Consider the following 13,076-nt stretch of genomic DNA (forward strand, 5'->3'; position numbering starts at 1 on the left):
TTTTTTTAAAAGAAGTGTGAACTGAATTATTACAAGATAATGTTTTAAAAGCCAACTAATTGGAAATAATTTAATATGCATGCACACATGCATATTATATTTATAACAAAAGAGACAAAGGATGACCCAGAGAAATACAGCCTGGTGAGTCTCTGTGCTTACTCCATGAGCCTAGAAATATCATGGAACTGATTCTCCTGGAAAAGATGTTAAAGCACATTTGAGATAAGGAAGTGATCTAAGTCAGCTGGTTTTATCAAAGGCAAATTGTGTCTGACCAATCTATAACAGAGCAGTGGCATCAGTGGAAAAATGAAAGGCTATTCATCAATCTGGATTTGTTCAAGGCCTTTGACACGGTTCCACACCATACACTTAGCTCTAAATAGGATAAAGAAGGATTTGAAGTCTGGGCTATTCAATGGATAAAGAATAGGTGAGATATAGTTTAGATGTTACAAGGAAATTCTTTACTCAGAAGGTGGTGAGGCACTGGAATAGGTGGTCTAGAGAAGCAGTGACATTAAAGCTCAGGTTGGATGAGGTCCTGAGCAGCCGTATCTAATATACTGTGTCCATAGTAGGGGGTTTGGGACTAGATGATCTTTAAGGTGCCTTACAGCCTAAACCATTCTACAATTTAATGACCCTTCTTTTTTTTATTTTACCACTTAAAAAAAAAGAAAAACCAAAAAACAAAAACCATAGAACAGAAAACATCTGCTTAAATCCATCTCAAATTTATCATTAATATATACCAAAACAGAAAAGAAACACCAAAAAGCAAGCATTACTTAAGGACATGAAGAGAGGTGGTTAAGATGACTACCAAACATCTTTACTCTTAATTTTATCGGGAAAATCCTGTTGTCATTTGGACAGATTGCAACTGCAATATTCTCTTATGAAGATAATTCAAATGAACATCCTGATCTTAAGCTGATATAAACAGAAAAACAAGGCAAATGCAGGAATGATTATCTACAATCCAATGATGTTTACCACCCAAACACAACAACTAAGCCACTTACCTGAGAATGTCTGTCAAGTTATTGAGTAAAAGATACACATTTCAAAGAGACAATGAAGATAATATAAGTTGGAGAACTATTTTCTGCTCCTTTATTTTAGACTAAGAATAAAAATAACAAAGTACTGGGCAACAGATCCCCAACATACTTTTAGAATAAACATTATTTCATTGCTTATATTGGATTTAGAAATGCTGTCTGCAAAAATTTATCATGAAAAATTGTTCATATTCATTTACAATAGGATCAGGACTGTCTCACAAACTTGGAACACTTCCAATTTTGATGTCACAGTTAGAAGACTATCTGCCAGTATTTAATATATCTCCAGTTGAAGCACTGACTGCCATTTGTAGGCCATACTAGGTTTTAGTTTGCCAAGTTCTTTCTGCCATTGAAGCTGTGGCCAGTAGATGCCCTACCTACACAAGAATGAAATGACGGTGTCAACAGAATAGTACAAAAGTTGTTACTTTAACAAAACCAAGGTGGGCATTGAAGTTCAATTAGTTCCTTATGCAAAAATAAGGCCTTATGATGGGAATGAAATCTGAATTTCTCAATCAGAATATCTATAGAATTTAATACACTTCTACTTTGAATATTATAGAGAAAAGACTCTGAAGCCATGTACATCTTGTGTTTCACTAGGGAATTTGATGCTATATCATGTTGGTAACTGTGATTAATGCTCTTCAAAGGGAATGTGTTACAGCTCTGCAGACTATGAACTTGAATAAGACCATCAATGAGCTTGAACTCTTTCTTTACAAGCATTGGCGTTTCCAAACTGCAGCTATTCTAGCACTCACATTTGGAGTTACAGCTCTGCAATACATGCTATCAGAAGGCAAAGATTACAGTCAGCACAATGGTTTTTAAAAGATACCACTTCTCTTGAAGAGAAAGCCTTTCTTTGGAGAAATTCTAACTTCAGGAAAAAATGTAAAATCTCTCATTCAATACTTCGTACTGATTTTGTAAAATATTTTTCAAAGTTTCTAATAACTTGTATAGAAGTGAAAACATTCACATTAAAAAAATCCTCTGAAATTGTTGAAGCCTTGCTTCTTAAGTCAAAATGCATTACTGATTGGGGATTTGGAAAAAGCTAATGCATTTGCATTCAACTGAAACAGCTTTTTAACTAAACATACAATGATGTTTTTCACTTTTAAAAATAATAGTTGGGTAAATCATTGATGCAATAAAACTAGTATTTTGAACAAAACTCTTCTGTTATTAAAACAAAAAAATTGTTCTCTACAAGAAGTTTCCTTTCAAAACTCTTCATTAAATCTAAGTAAACTATAAAATTATAAATAATACAGAGGTCTTGCCATCATGAGAGCAATTGCGTTTATACATAACATTTGTGAGCCACTGGGCCTAAATTCAAAATTTGATGAAATATTTAGCATCCTTTAGAAATAGTAAAATCTCTTAAAATATTAAGCTGTTTAATATTTATTTTGAAAGGGTACAGGAGTTGCATGAAAATAGATGAGTACAGAAGTACTGCTACTAGTTTTCTAAATGTTTTTATGCCAAAGTCTATTAACATGTTCAATAAGTAAATATTAATTTTAATCATATCCAAAAAGCCTGAGCTACCTTACTGTTTGGAAAAAGAATCAGCTTCTATATACACAATTTTAATCCATCGCCCAATTGACATATTACCGTATGTGTGACAGTGGAAGTTCTGTTTTGGAGTGTTATCGGTCTTTATCAGACTCAATGGTTTTAAAACAAAAGACTGCAGAAATTTTTGGCAATACTCTGTAGAATTTGTATGACTAATACTAATTAGAAGAGAGCATGTCTGAACTCTAGTATGTTCAGAGGTGTGAGATTCTGTTCAAAGAACCAACCCAGCAACAGAATGATATAATAGAAACAGAAAAACTAACTTTCCTCTGACTGAATCTCAAATAATCTGAAGTAAAGTTACTTCAAAATGTTTCTTTTGCTTTGTTTGCAGAGGTGCAGGGGAACAGAGAAAGTGTCAGACTGGAGCTATGTTCGCATTAGGTCTCTACAAAGTGTTTTCAAGAGAAAAGGATCAACAACACACAAAAAAAAAAAAATCACAGAAATCCAATCAAACCATCTGAAGAAAGGAGAAGCTAGGGCAGTCATTAACAGGATGGACAAAGAACCTATGAAGTCCTACTTTCCAAGTTTTGTACTCAGATATGATGCAAAATTAAATACATCATAAAATATTTCTTGTAGTGTTGTAAGACGAACTTCACTCTCAGAGACTCCTTACAATAATTCTAAGGCTCACAAAGAAACATTTGTATCATATTGTACTCTCATGCTGAAGGTTTCATAGAAATTATCCTCAGAAGTTAACTTTCCCCAACTTAAAGAAGCATTATTCAGTCTACAACATCTAACTGTGTTCATTCTCACTACTAAGAACTTCAAGCTACAAATCAACCTCAGTTTTCAAGATACTGCAATTGGCACCAAAAAGATACTTCTACATAAAACTTACTAATAAGTACTCATCCATCCAATCATGCCAAAGAAAAATACCACCACAAGCTTCTTTAGGACACTTGGCATTCAGCAACTTCCTTTCTTCCATGTTTCCCTTATTACAAAAAGGCTTTTCTTTGGAATTTCTTTTGTATTGATTGATGTTTGTCATCAGCTCATAAACTAGGAATGAGTTTTAATAAAAGCATCCTGCTGCTTGGATATCCTGAAACAATCTGTTTCATTAGTAGTTACCAACAATCATAGAATATTTTCAACCTCAAATGATTGCACAGATCAAGTCTGTTTGTTTTAGTTTGTAATGTAATTATTAAAAGGATTTCTGTAGCTGTTAAATATACAGTATTGACTTGTTTAGTCTGAACATTAAAGGAAAGAAATTAGATTTTAATTGCTGTTTAGCCTGATTTTTTCCTGCTTTATGGACCCCTAAAAGAATTCTAACTGTAGTAATTTAGTATCATAATTGAGAATAGACAGATAAGAAATTATTTCATTCTCCAATCAAATATCTTAATTCGCTTCAGCTGATGGGCTGAATTTCCAAAAGTAACCTTTCTGAACTGTATGTAAAGTTAACAAAGATTAGACAAGTTTTAAGACTCCACTAAAATAAAAAAATGGATCTGAGCAACTTGATATCTGATATTGAGTTCTAGAGTTCTCCACAAAATACAGCTTTTAGTGTCTAAAATAAATTTCAGTGTCAACAATACTTATACAAAACAACAGCAACAAAACCTGGTTTCTTTTTGTCCACAAACAAATCTGAACATCAGTTGTTTGGCTGAGAAATTTGCAGCATTCACTTAAAAAGACCTGGTGAGATTGTGGACAAAGTTTGAAACTGGGAACACAAACATGTTCACAAATGACGAAAGCAGATTACCAAGAATCTTTTTTTAGTCAGTGAAGAAGTATCAGAGCTTTAGCTCATCTAAGTATACAGGATGGGATCAGTATTCAAAAGAACTTGTTTTCTACTTACTACAGACACGAGATGGAGATCAATAATCCATGTTCCATTAAAAAAAAAGTGGTATGGTGAGGAGGACAGACTTTGTCTCGAGACAAATTACATTCCTACAGATGCAACTGTATCAGCTGTAGTAGGTTCAGGTTCAAATATCACAACTATTAGAATCATAGAATCACCAAGGATAGAAAAGACCTCAGGATCATCCAGTCAAACTTTCCACCTACAACCAATATTTCCCCAGTAAACCACATCCCTTAGTACAACATCTAAACATTTTTTGAACAGCTCCAGGGACAGTGAGTCAACCATCTCCTTGGGCAGCAAGTTCCAGGGCCTGACCACTCTTTCAGAGAAGAAATTTCTCCCAGCATTCAACCTGAATCTTCCCCTAAGGCCACTCCCTTTAGTCCTATCACTGGTTAAACAGGAGAAGAGGTTGACATTCACCTTGCCACAATCTCCTTTGAGGTAGTAATAGAGCCATAGAATCTCCCCTGAGCCTTCTCTAGACTAAAGAATCCCAGTTCCCTCGGCTGTTCCTCATAAGACTTGACCCATCATCAGGCTCACTGCCCTTCTCCAGGTGCTCACTAGGGCCTCAGTGTATTCTTTCATGTAATGGGGGGCCCATAATTGAACATAGTATTCAAGGTGAAGCTTCACCAGGGCCGAGTACAGAGTGATCTCCAACACTATTAGCTAACACTTCTGAGTTCATTTGTGGATCCCAGCTAGTACTTACTGAGTATGACAGTTCTCTCTGTCCTATATTTCCTTGTTTTGTGTTTGTTTCAATGAATGACATCAGGTTTCGCCAGAGCCATCTCACCCTGTCACATCTTTCCAGAAGCTTTTTAACAAATGACTGTTACCTTGAATCGTTCAGCCATAGTATTTTGCTGCAGCAACAAAATTCCTCCTTTCGATTTCCAAGTAAACTCAGACCTCTTCCATATTCCTTCTTTTTTCTTATTGAGACATCTTTCTTCCATCAAATACCTTTACCATTTCTTGCACTTTGCAAATCACAACATTTACTCTTTTCACTTCTGCTCAAGCTAAGTGTTCTCCAAATTAAATCAAAGGAAGTTTCATTAAAGTAAGCCTTCTCAAAATACAGTTAGAACTTAGGAAACTAGATCAGCTGCTTTCTGTAGATATTTGCTAGCCTATTCACCTAAGAATTTTCAGGTTCCTAAGGTTTATGTCAATGAAAACAATATTAACTTGAAAAGGAGGGCTATCATGATCATTGGTGAAAAAGCTCACATAAATTAAAACAGTCGAAGTATGAATAATTCATCTGTGTAATCCAGGAGCACAGGGGGCTATGGTAAAATGCCTATCTTGAATATTCAGTGTCTGTACAACAGACTAGATTATCTACAGGAAACAAACCACATAGTTCACATACAATACTTCATGTACATCAACTTGATTTTCTAAAAGAAGCTTAAAAAAAAGTGAGGGTGGCATGGATTTTAGAAGCGCTAGTAAATGAAAATAACTCTGATATCAGAGATGAAAGCAAGAACTTGCACCAAGCTAAGCAATATTTCAGTGTCTCAAAAGCCTGCAAGACATAATGCCTAACAAAAATGGGAAAAACTAAAATAGAATGTAATAGAAGCTTTAAAAAGTGTTCCTGGATATATATTTATAGCAAATATCTGTGTCATGTTAAGTATAAATGAGATCCAGAGAATATGTTCCTATTATAAATCAGAAGTATGACATTTTCAATTATCTGTTATGGTCATATACAAAAGCTTTAATCACAGATAAACGTCCCATTCCCTGAAGCACTATAAACATACCAACAATAAAAATCCAGCTACATACTAAATGAAACATCTGTAGGCATTATCTACTGGTAAAGTTAAATTAATGTCATGTTGTAATCATAACTAAATTTATATTTAAATGGTGTATAAACAGGCAAATCACTTTTTTTTTTTCAAAACGCATAAAAATTCTACATTCAGTTACTATTTGATATAAGAATTAGGCTTACAAATCAATACTGATATATCAAATATCCTATCTATTCAGGTTACTCTTCCTATTTGAAAGACATGGAAACTGCAAAGATACGAAGAACACAACGACACAAGTTGATAGAGCAATTTCTCAGCTAAAAAATATTATTTTTCAACATAGCTACCTCCAGTAGCTATGCATTTTCACCAATAATGAACAAGAGCCTGCATGTCTTGTAAAATTCTGCACCAGTGGAGGTGACCCATGGTCACAGTCACCACTGCTGAAATGCACCACCTACTGCCTCACTGTGCTCACATTCACTATTTTATCTCCATAGACATTCAGTAAGCCTCAATGAATGTCAAGGTGTGCAATTTTTTCCAAGTGGAAAAAATGACATCTTTTCTTCATGCGTATTTCCATATGTTATTTTGTCAGATTGCCCCTCTGTTGCCATCTGTTGCGCAGCAACAAAATGTAATGGAGTACTGGTGAGATTGTTCTACTGCCATACCATCAGCATCTATCTCTGACATTGAGATAATAAAAATAGGAGGCATTATTTTTGGAGCAGTCATTGCATAAACATACACTGTGTATTAATTATTTTTCTAAATATTCAGTATATGAACACAATACCATGAATATGGTTGTGTTACATATAATAGCTATTGAAAAAAAAAATCTAACACTAGGCATTGTAACCCTTCTAGATTAAAAGAATCAACAAGCAAATGAATCCAAACTACTTTTAATACAGCAAATCAATTTTTTGGTAATCTGAATCATGAGGTATTGAGTATTCTTATTCCATTACTGTATTTAAAGTGTGAAGAATTAAACATAACAGCTATCTAAATTAAATTCAAACATAATTACCAAAAGTTAGCGACACACACATTTACAGAAATCAAGTCCAAGAAAGACACTAGATAAAATACACAGAAAAAGTTGGAATCAGATGTCATTCATTTGAAGTATGTTTGAATCATATTGACTTCTTGATAAAGATGTCTCAATTCATAAGTGAAAGATGCCCTATATAGTGACAGCATATGTACGATAAATTTCCATTTTACAGAAGCAGATAGTCATTATTAGTACTTTTCTAATTCATAATGAGAAGTGAAAAATTTTCACTACACTGACTCTGATTTTTCTTATGACTTGTAAAGACCGTAGGTCTGTGCTCATACATGCACAAACTCATAGGCTCTGCCATTTGAATAGTCAGGTTTATACCATGAAATTGTGAAAAGAAATGGCAAAGAGCATGCACAGCCTTTCAACATTAGCCTAGTTCCTCCTATTTTTTTTTTTAACATTGGATGTTAATAATTTGTTGAAGAGGAAATTCCAGAAGCAGTAAGATTTACTGACAACAGAAAATAGGAAAAGAAACATCTGCAAATGCACAGAAGCAAAGTAGACAAGCTAATTTCCATAGATAGTCTTGAGAAAGAAATGCAGAGTAATTAGGTTAGGATTCATATAATCATACACCACCAGGCCAGAGTCACAACACTGAGTAGGCGTGCACATTCAACATATACAACAGCAGGTTTAAGGAGATTAATATATGAAGTTCCAGAGTAATTTTCATCATTGAGTGATGGAAGGTACAGACTGTACTTTTACACAACTGCAAACTTACTTCATTTTATTTTTGCAGCTCATGTTAAATCATAAATTCTTGTAACTATAAAAATCACTTAACTACTCTATGTTGAAGATTTTGTGTAAAGCAGTGTAAGCTACCTGAAGATCCTGGCAGAAGAGAAAGATTAGTAGTTCAGAGCCCAAGATCTCTGGGGACATTATGATCAGAATTCTTAGATTGTACTTTCTTTTCTACCACGAGCAGAAAAGAAACAGGCACCGAGTGCTTCCACACAACAGATAAAGCTACTGTGACAGCACATCAAGGCAGGCTGAATGAGAATAGTGGTTGATTTGAAGAAAGGAACTGAGACGTGACTTGTCCTATTTCTCATAATGAGAAAATTACATTGCTATGAGCCAGACTGTTTGATCTGTAGTCTCCTGGTGATTCTGTGGACTTGAGTGTACACACACATTTTACTATAGCCCTGGAAGTTCTTGCTCTATTTGAGGGGTAGAATATTACCCATTACTACTGAAATGATCAGGATTTTAATGCCAACTGTTATAAAACGAAAACCATAGGTTTCACAGAAAATACCAAATCTGAGAAATAGTTTTGAAAATATATGAACTCTTACTGACTCATGGAATTGCTCTTTGCTCTTTCAAGAAAAAAAAATGAACAAATAGCAACAAGGACTGCTCTGTAGTAATGCCTCTTTTTTATTATGCAGGCCCATGACTGCAGAGGAATGCAGGCTCTTCTGCATCACTAGTGAAAATACATGGCTACTAGTGGTGACTATACTGAAAAACAATATTCCGTACCTGAGAATTTGCTGTATCAGCGTTATTGTATTCTTTCTATCTGTTGTAGTACTTCTATGGAATGAAGAGGCATTGTTTTTGGAGCCATTTAAGAACTATAACAGTGGTGACTGATAAACAGGCGTAGTTCACACTATTGAACATTTAATTAAACACACTACAAAGATCTACATCTGTTTAAAAATGAATAACACACCAGGAAATACAAAGAACAGATTTGTCTGAATAGTACAAAAGGTGATTTGTATAGATTCAAGGTATTTGAGTGCTCCTCAGATATTTATATTACTATTACTAGTTATTAATATTCATATGGACTTCACCTTTGTTACAGTTGGTGTTACAGCTAGAAAGATTATTAAGATGAAAATGGGAAAAAAAAAAAAAAAACAAACAGGGAAAGAACACTCACCTGTGTCCAAAGATCTAGGATCCCAGGAGAAACTTCATAGAGGAAGGATCTCCAGAAAGAGATCCTTTCTCCCTGGCAGTCAGCCCTTAAATAGGATCTAGGAGGGATGGGGCTGGGCTGTGCCTCTTCCGGTCACACAGCTGAATTGCCTTCACCTGTGTTCACACAGCTGATTCAGTCCTTTCCTCAGGTGATCAATCAGTGGTTCAGGCTGTGACTCAACAATTCTTATACAACCTTGTACCAGAAAGTTCACATTAGAATAGTTCTGTTGAAATGGACCTACAAAGATTGAGTGAAATTGTTAAGATGCCTCTAACAAGTCTAATACTAGCATTGAGGAAATCTTGTCAGAACACTTTTAATTAAGTGAATCTTTTTAATAGCTATTTACTTGCCCTTCGTTCATTTAATTAGGGGGCAGAAACAATACAATGTTGATTGATAGATTTGATACAATAAGTAGAAAACAATTTAACTACAATTTAGAGAAAATGTTTGAAAAAGCAGGTTTGTTCATGAGAAAAGAATTAAGTTAATAATCATTTCCATCTAGCTTTAATTTATACTACAATTAAATCTTTTAGAGACATCTTAGCCATTAGACTCAATATTTGTAAGTCCATTCCAACTGAATGATTCTAATATTCATGGTTTCATATTTTTGATTGAAAAATGATATTATGTAACAGAATAGTATGCCATCACAACCAAAATCATCCCCAGTCTTGTGGGCATTTGCTAACATGACTCTAGCATTAACTTTTGCTAATTGTTCTGAAAGTGGGAGATAAAAAACATTGCTCAAATTGTTGATGTATGTAATCAGAGATGGAGCTAGGAGATCCAAGGAGAAACAGCCAGCTGCATCATCAATTCAGAACTACTTTTAAAGCTTCTAGTAGTGAAAGAGAGAGCCAAAGCTTTAATAAAATTTGACTTTGTGCTGCATTCATTTCCTCTATGACAAATGTTAGACTCATCTGGAAGTAGTGTGACACAGCAGAAGGATAAGGCAATGATACAAATCATTTAAAAAAAGGTGAAACTATATTTTTAGGAGACCATGTATTTAAAGAAAAGGAATTCTATTAATAAAGTAGAAGTAAATAATATTATGATTTTCTTACTTCAAAGATTTAAGAGAAATTCAGCAGAAAATCCTTAACACTAAGTGGCAACAAGCAATATATTTCTTTATCAGATTCTGTTTTCCTGCTTTTAAGGTGTTGTTTTCTCTCTGCATTGGTCTGTGTGGACAACTCTATTAGTATTGTGTGTATGCACGTACTATTGGAAATACATGTTCATCCTTGCCTCTGATGGACCTGAGGACATGAAGCAATAGTGACCTTACATCTGTGAAGCCAGGACAGAAGGAGTCCACTTGGGTCCTGAATTCCACCAGATGTACACTGCCTATGTATGGAAATTGTTGTGTCATGGCCTGAACCACTGATTGATCACATGAGGCAAGGAGCGGTTCAGTTGTGAAGGCAATTTACCTGTGAGACCTAGACCCCATTACAACTTGACTGACTGACTACAACTGGCTGACTACAACTGACTACAACTGGCTGACTGACTGACTACAACTGGCTGACTACAACTTGAAGCTCCATCTGCGATGGATCCCTTTGAGATCCATCCCATAACTCAAAAAACAAACAACAAAAAAATACAAGATAGATCAACAGGGGCGCCCCCTGATCTTTGTCCGCCTGCCCAAACCCATTTACGTGTAACAGCCTGTCCTTATACGGCAATGGAATGAATGAACTTGGTACAGTGATCCTGACAAAAGCCCAGAGAAAGCATACCAGCTTAGCTTTTGAGGCTATGGGATTCAGAGGCAGAAAGTGTTATGGTCAACAGGCCAGAAATCTCTAAGTTAGAATCTATTACTATCCAGCCTAACACATGACCACTGTTTCTTAATTGAGATGGGTCTTTGGAATCATAGACTATACAAACTTGGAAGGGACCTACAAGGAACACAGAGTCCAATTCCCAGCTCCACACATGTTGAACCTTGTTGAACCTCCTGTGGTTGTGGTTGCCCAGCTCTCCAGTTTGGCAAGATCTCACTGCAAGGCCTCTTCACGCTTAAGGGATTCAACAGCTCCTCTCATTTTTGTGTCATCTACAAAGTTAATATACCTTCAAGTCCTGAATCCAAGTTATTCATGAAAGCATTGAAGAGAACTAGCCTTAAAATGGAGCCCTGCAGAACTCTGCTAGTAACTAATTGTCAGCATGATGTTACTTCATTTACTATAACCCTCTGATCCTGCCCCATCAGCCAATTGCTCACCCATCATATTAAGTATTTGTCTAGTTCTATGGTGGATATTTCATTTCTGAAAACACAGTACAGCTATTTACTTTGGTGAACTCAGTGCTCTACCTTATTCTAGAAATGCAGCAGAGTGCTTTTAAAGTCTCCTGTCCTGAACCTTATTTTATTTCTGTATTTTGGTAACTCCTTCAGACAGCATAGTTTCCTCCCTGACCTGTACAGCAAGTTCTTTTTAGCTTCAACTGATGTGGCAACTAAAAATTTACTCACAGCTAGAAAAAATTATCCACAGTTATTTCATTGGATTAGCTTCTTTTCAAGGTCTCTGCTAACCTTTTTTTTTTTCCCTTTGTCATTAATATTTTCCCTTTCTTCTAAGTTTCTGAACAGTACTACTTTATTTCAGGCCAGGTTTAATCATTTGTATTTAGACAAATGATGTACATGGTATCATTAATAAACTTACTGTGATCACAAGATGTCAGGCGCAGAGATCAAAGATGGTAATGCCATGACATACATGTGAATAGAACTCATTTTCAAAATTGAAACTAAACTGTGAGGTTGTCAACCTGTAGAACCTGTAGAAGACTAAGAATACTTAGTCTTAACCTAACCTGCTATTCCTACCATATTAATAACTAGAAATATTAGTAAGTGAAAATTACATCCCAAGAAATACATGCATAGTATCAAAAATATAGTATTATTTAGGAAGATTAATGAAGTTCTGACCCCAGTGAATCATGCTAAATATTTGAATAAGATTTTAATTTCACTCTAGAAAATTGTATCTAAGTAACAGTGATTCTCTATCCTATTTTTCCTTCAGAAATGGAAAACAAGTGAACATATTCAGGAAGCTTCTGAAATCTATTAACTGCTGTCTAGATTATACATCAAATATTCTGTCTAGAAAGATTGTCTTTTTTTCCCTTGAACATGCTATATTTTTTTTCTGAAAACCTGATCAGAATGAAAAAAAAACTTTTTCTTTATTTTGTTGCAATACATTCTATTTTATTGTAAGCCCAGAGGTTTAATACGTCTTTATTCAAATTGAAGTAGTTAAGTACCAGTTAAACAAATTCAGAACAATGATGTGAGACATCATTAAGCAGTAACTGACCTCTCTGGGATTCTTTTTCAAAAATTTATTGCAATCTCTTGTACACATAGCAGTTTTCTAAAGATGACAACTGACTGTGCAGCTACTTCAAGAGGTCATGCTGTTCCTCCGATTTTTATCCGAACCTTTTTTTGGCAGTTGTTGTGTTGTGTTTTGTTGTTGTTATTGTAGTTGTTTTTTTAATGTCAGGAAGAAACAAAGTGAGCTCTTTGTGCTTCCTGTCCAGTTGTAGAGTTAGAAGATGCTAATATTTTTCATATTTTGTGACAACTGATTGGTAAAGGTTGCTTTTCTACCCA

General features: G+C 34.9%; 1 long non-coding RNA gene across 1 annotated transcript in view; it reads right to left on the reverse strand.

The window, feature by feature from the left end:
- The window catches only part of LOC109367334, an 11,765-nt gene extending 2,368 nt beyond the window's left edge, over positions 1 to 9,397 (reverse strand). The window contains exon 1 of the long non-coding RNA XR_002114388.1: positions 9,350 to 9,397. This is a non-coding gene — a long non-coding RNA (uncharacterized LOC109367334). The remainder of the gene's footprint in view (positions 1 to 9,349) is intronic.
- Positions 9,398 to 13,076: the final 3,679 nt, after the last annotated feature.

This window comes from Meleagris gallopavo, chromosome 4 (genome assembly GCF_000146605.3).
Source record: "Meleagris gallopavo isolate NT-WF06-2002-E0010 breed Aviagen turkey brand Nicholas breeding stock chromosome 4, Turkey_5.1, whole genome shotgun sequence".
Lineage (NCBI taxonomy): Eukaryota > Metazoa > Chordata > Aves > Galliformes > Phasianidae > Meleagris > Meleagris gallopavo.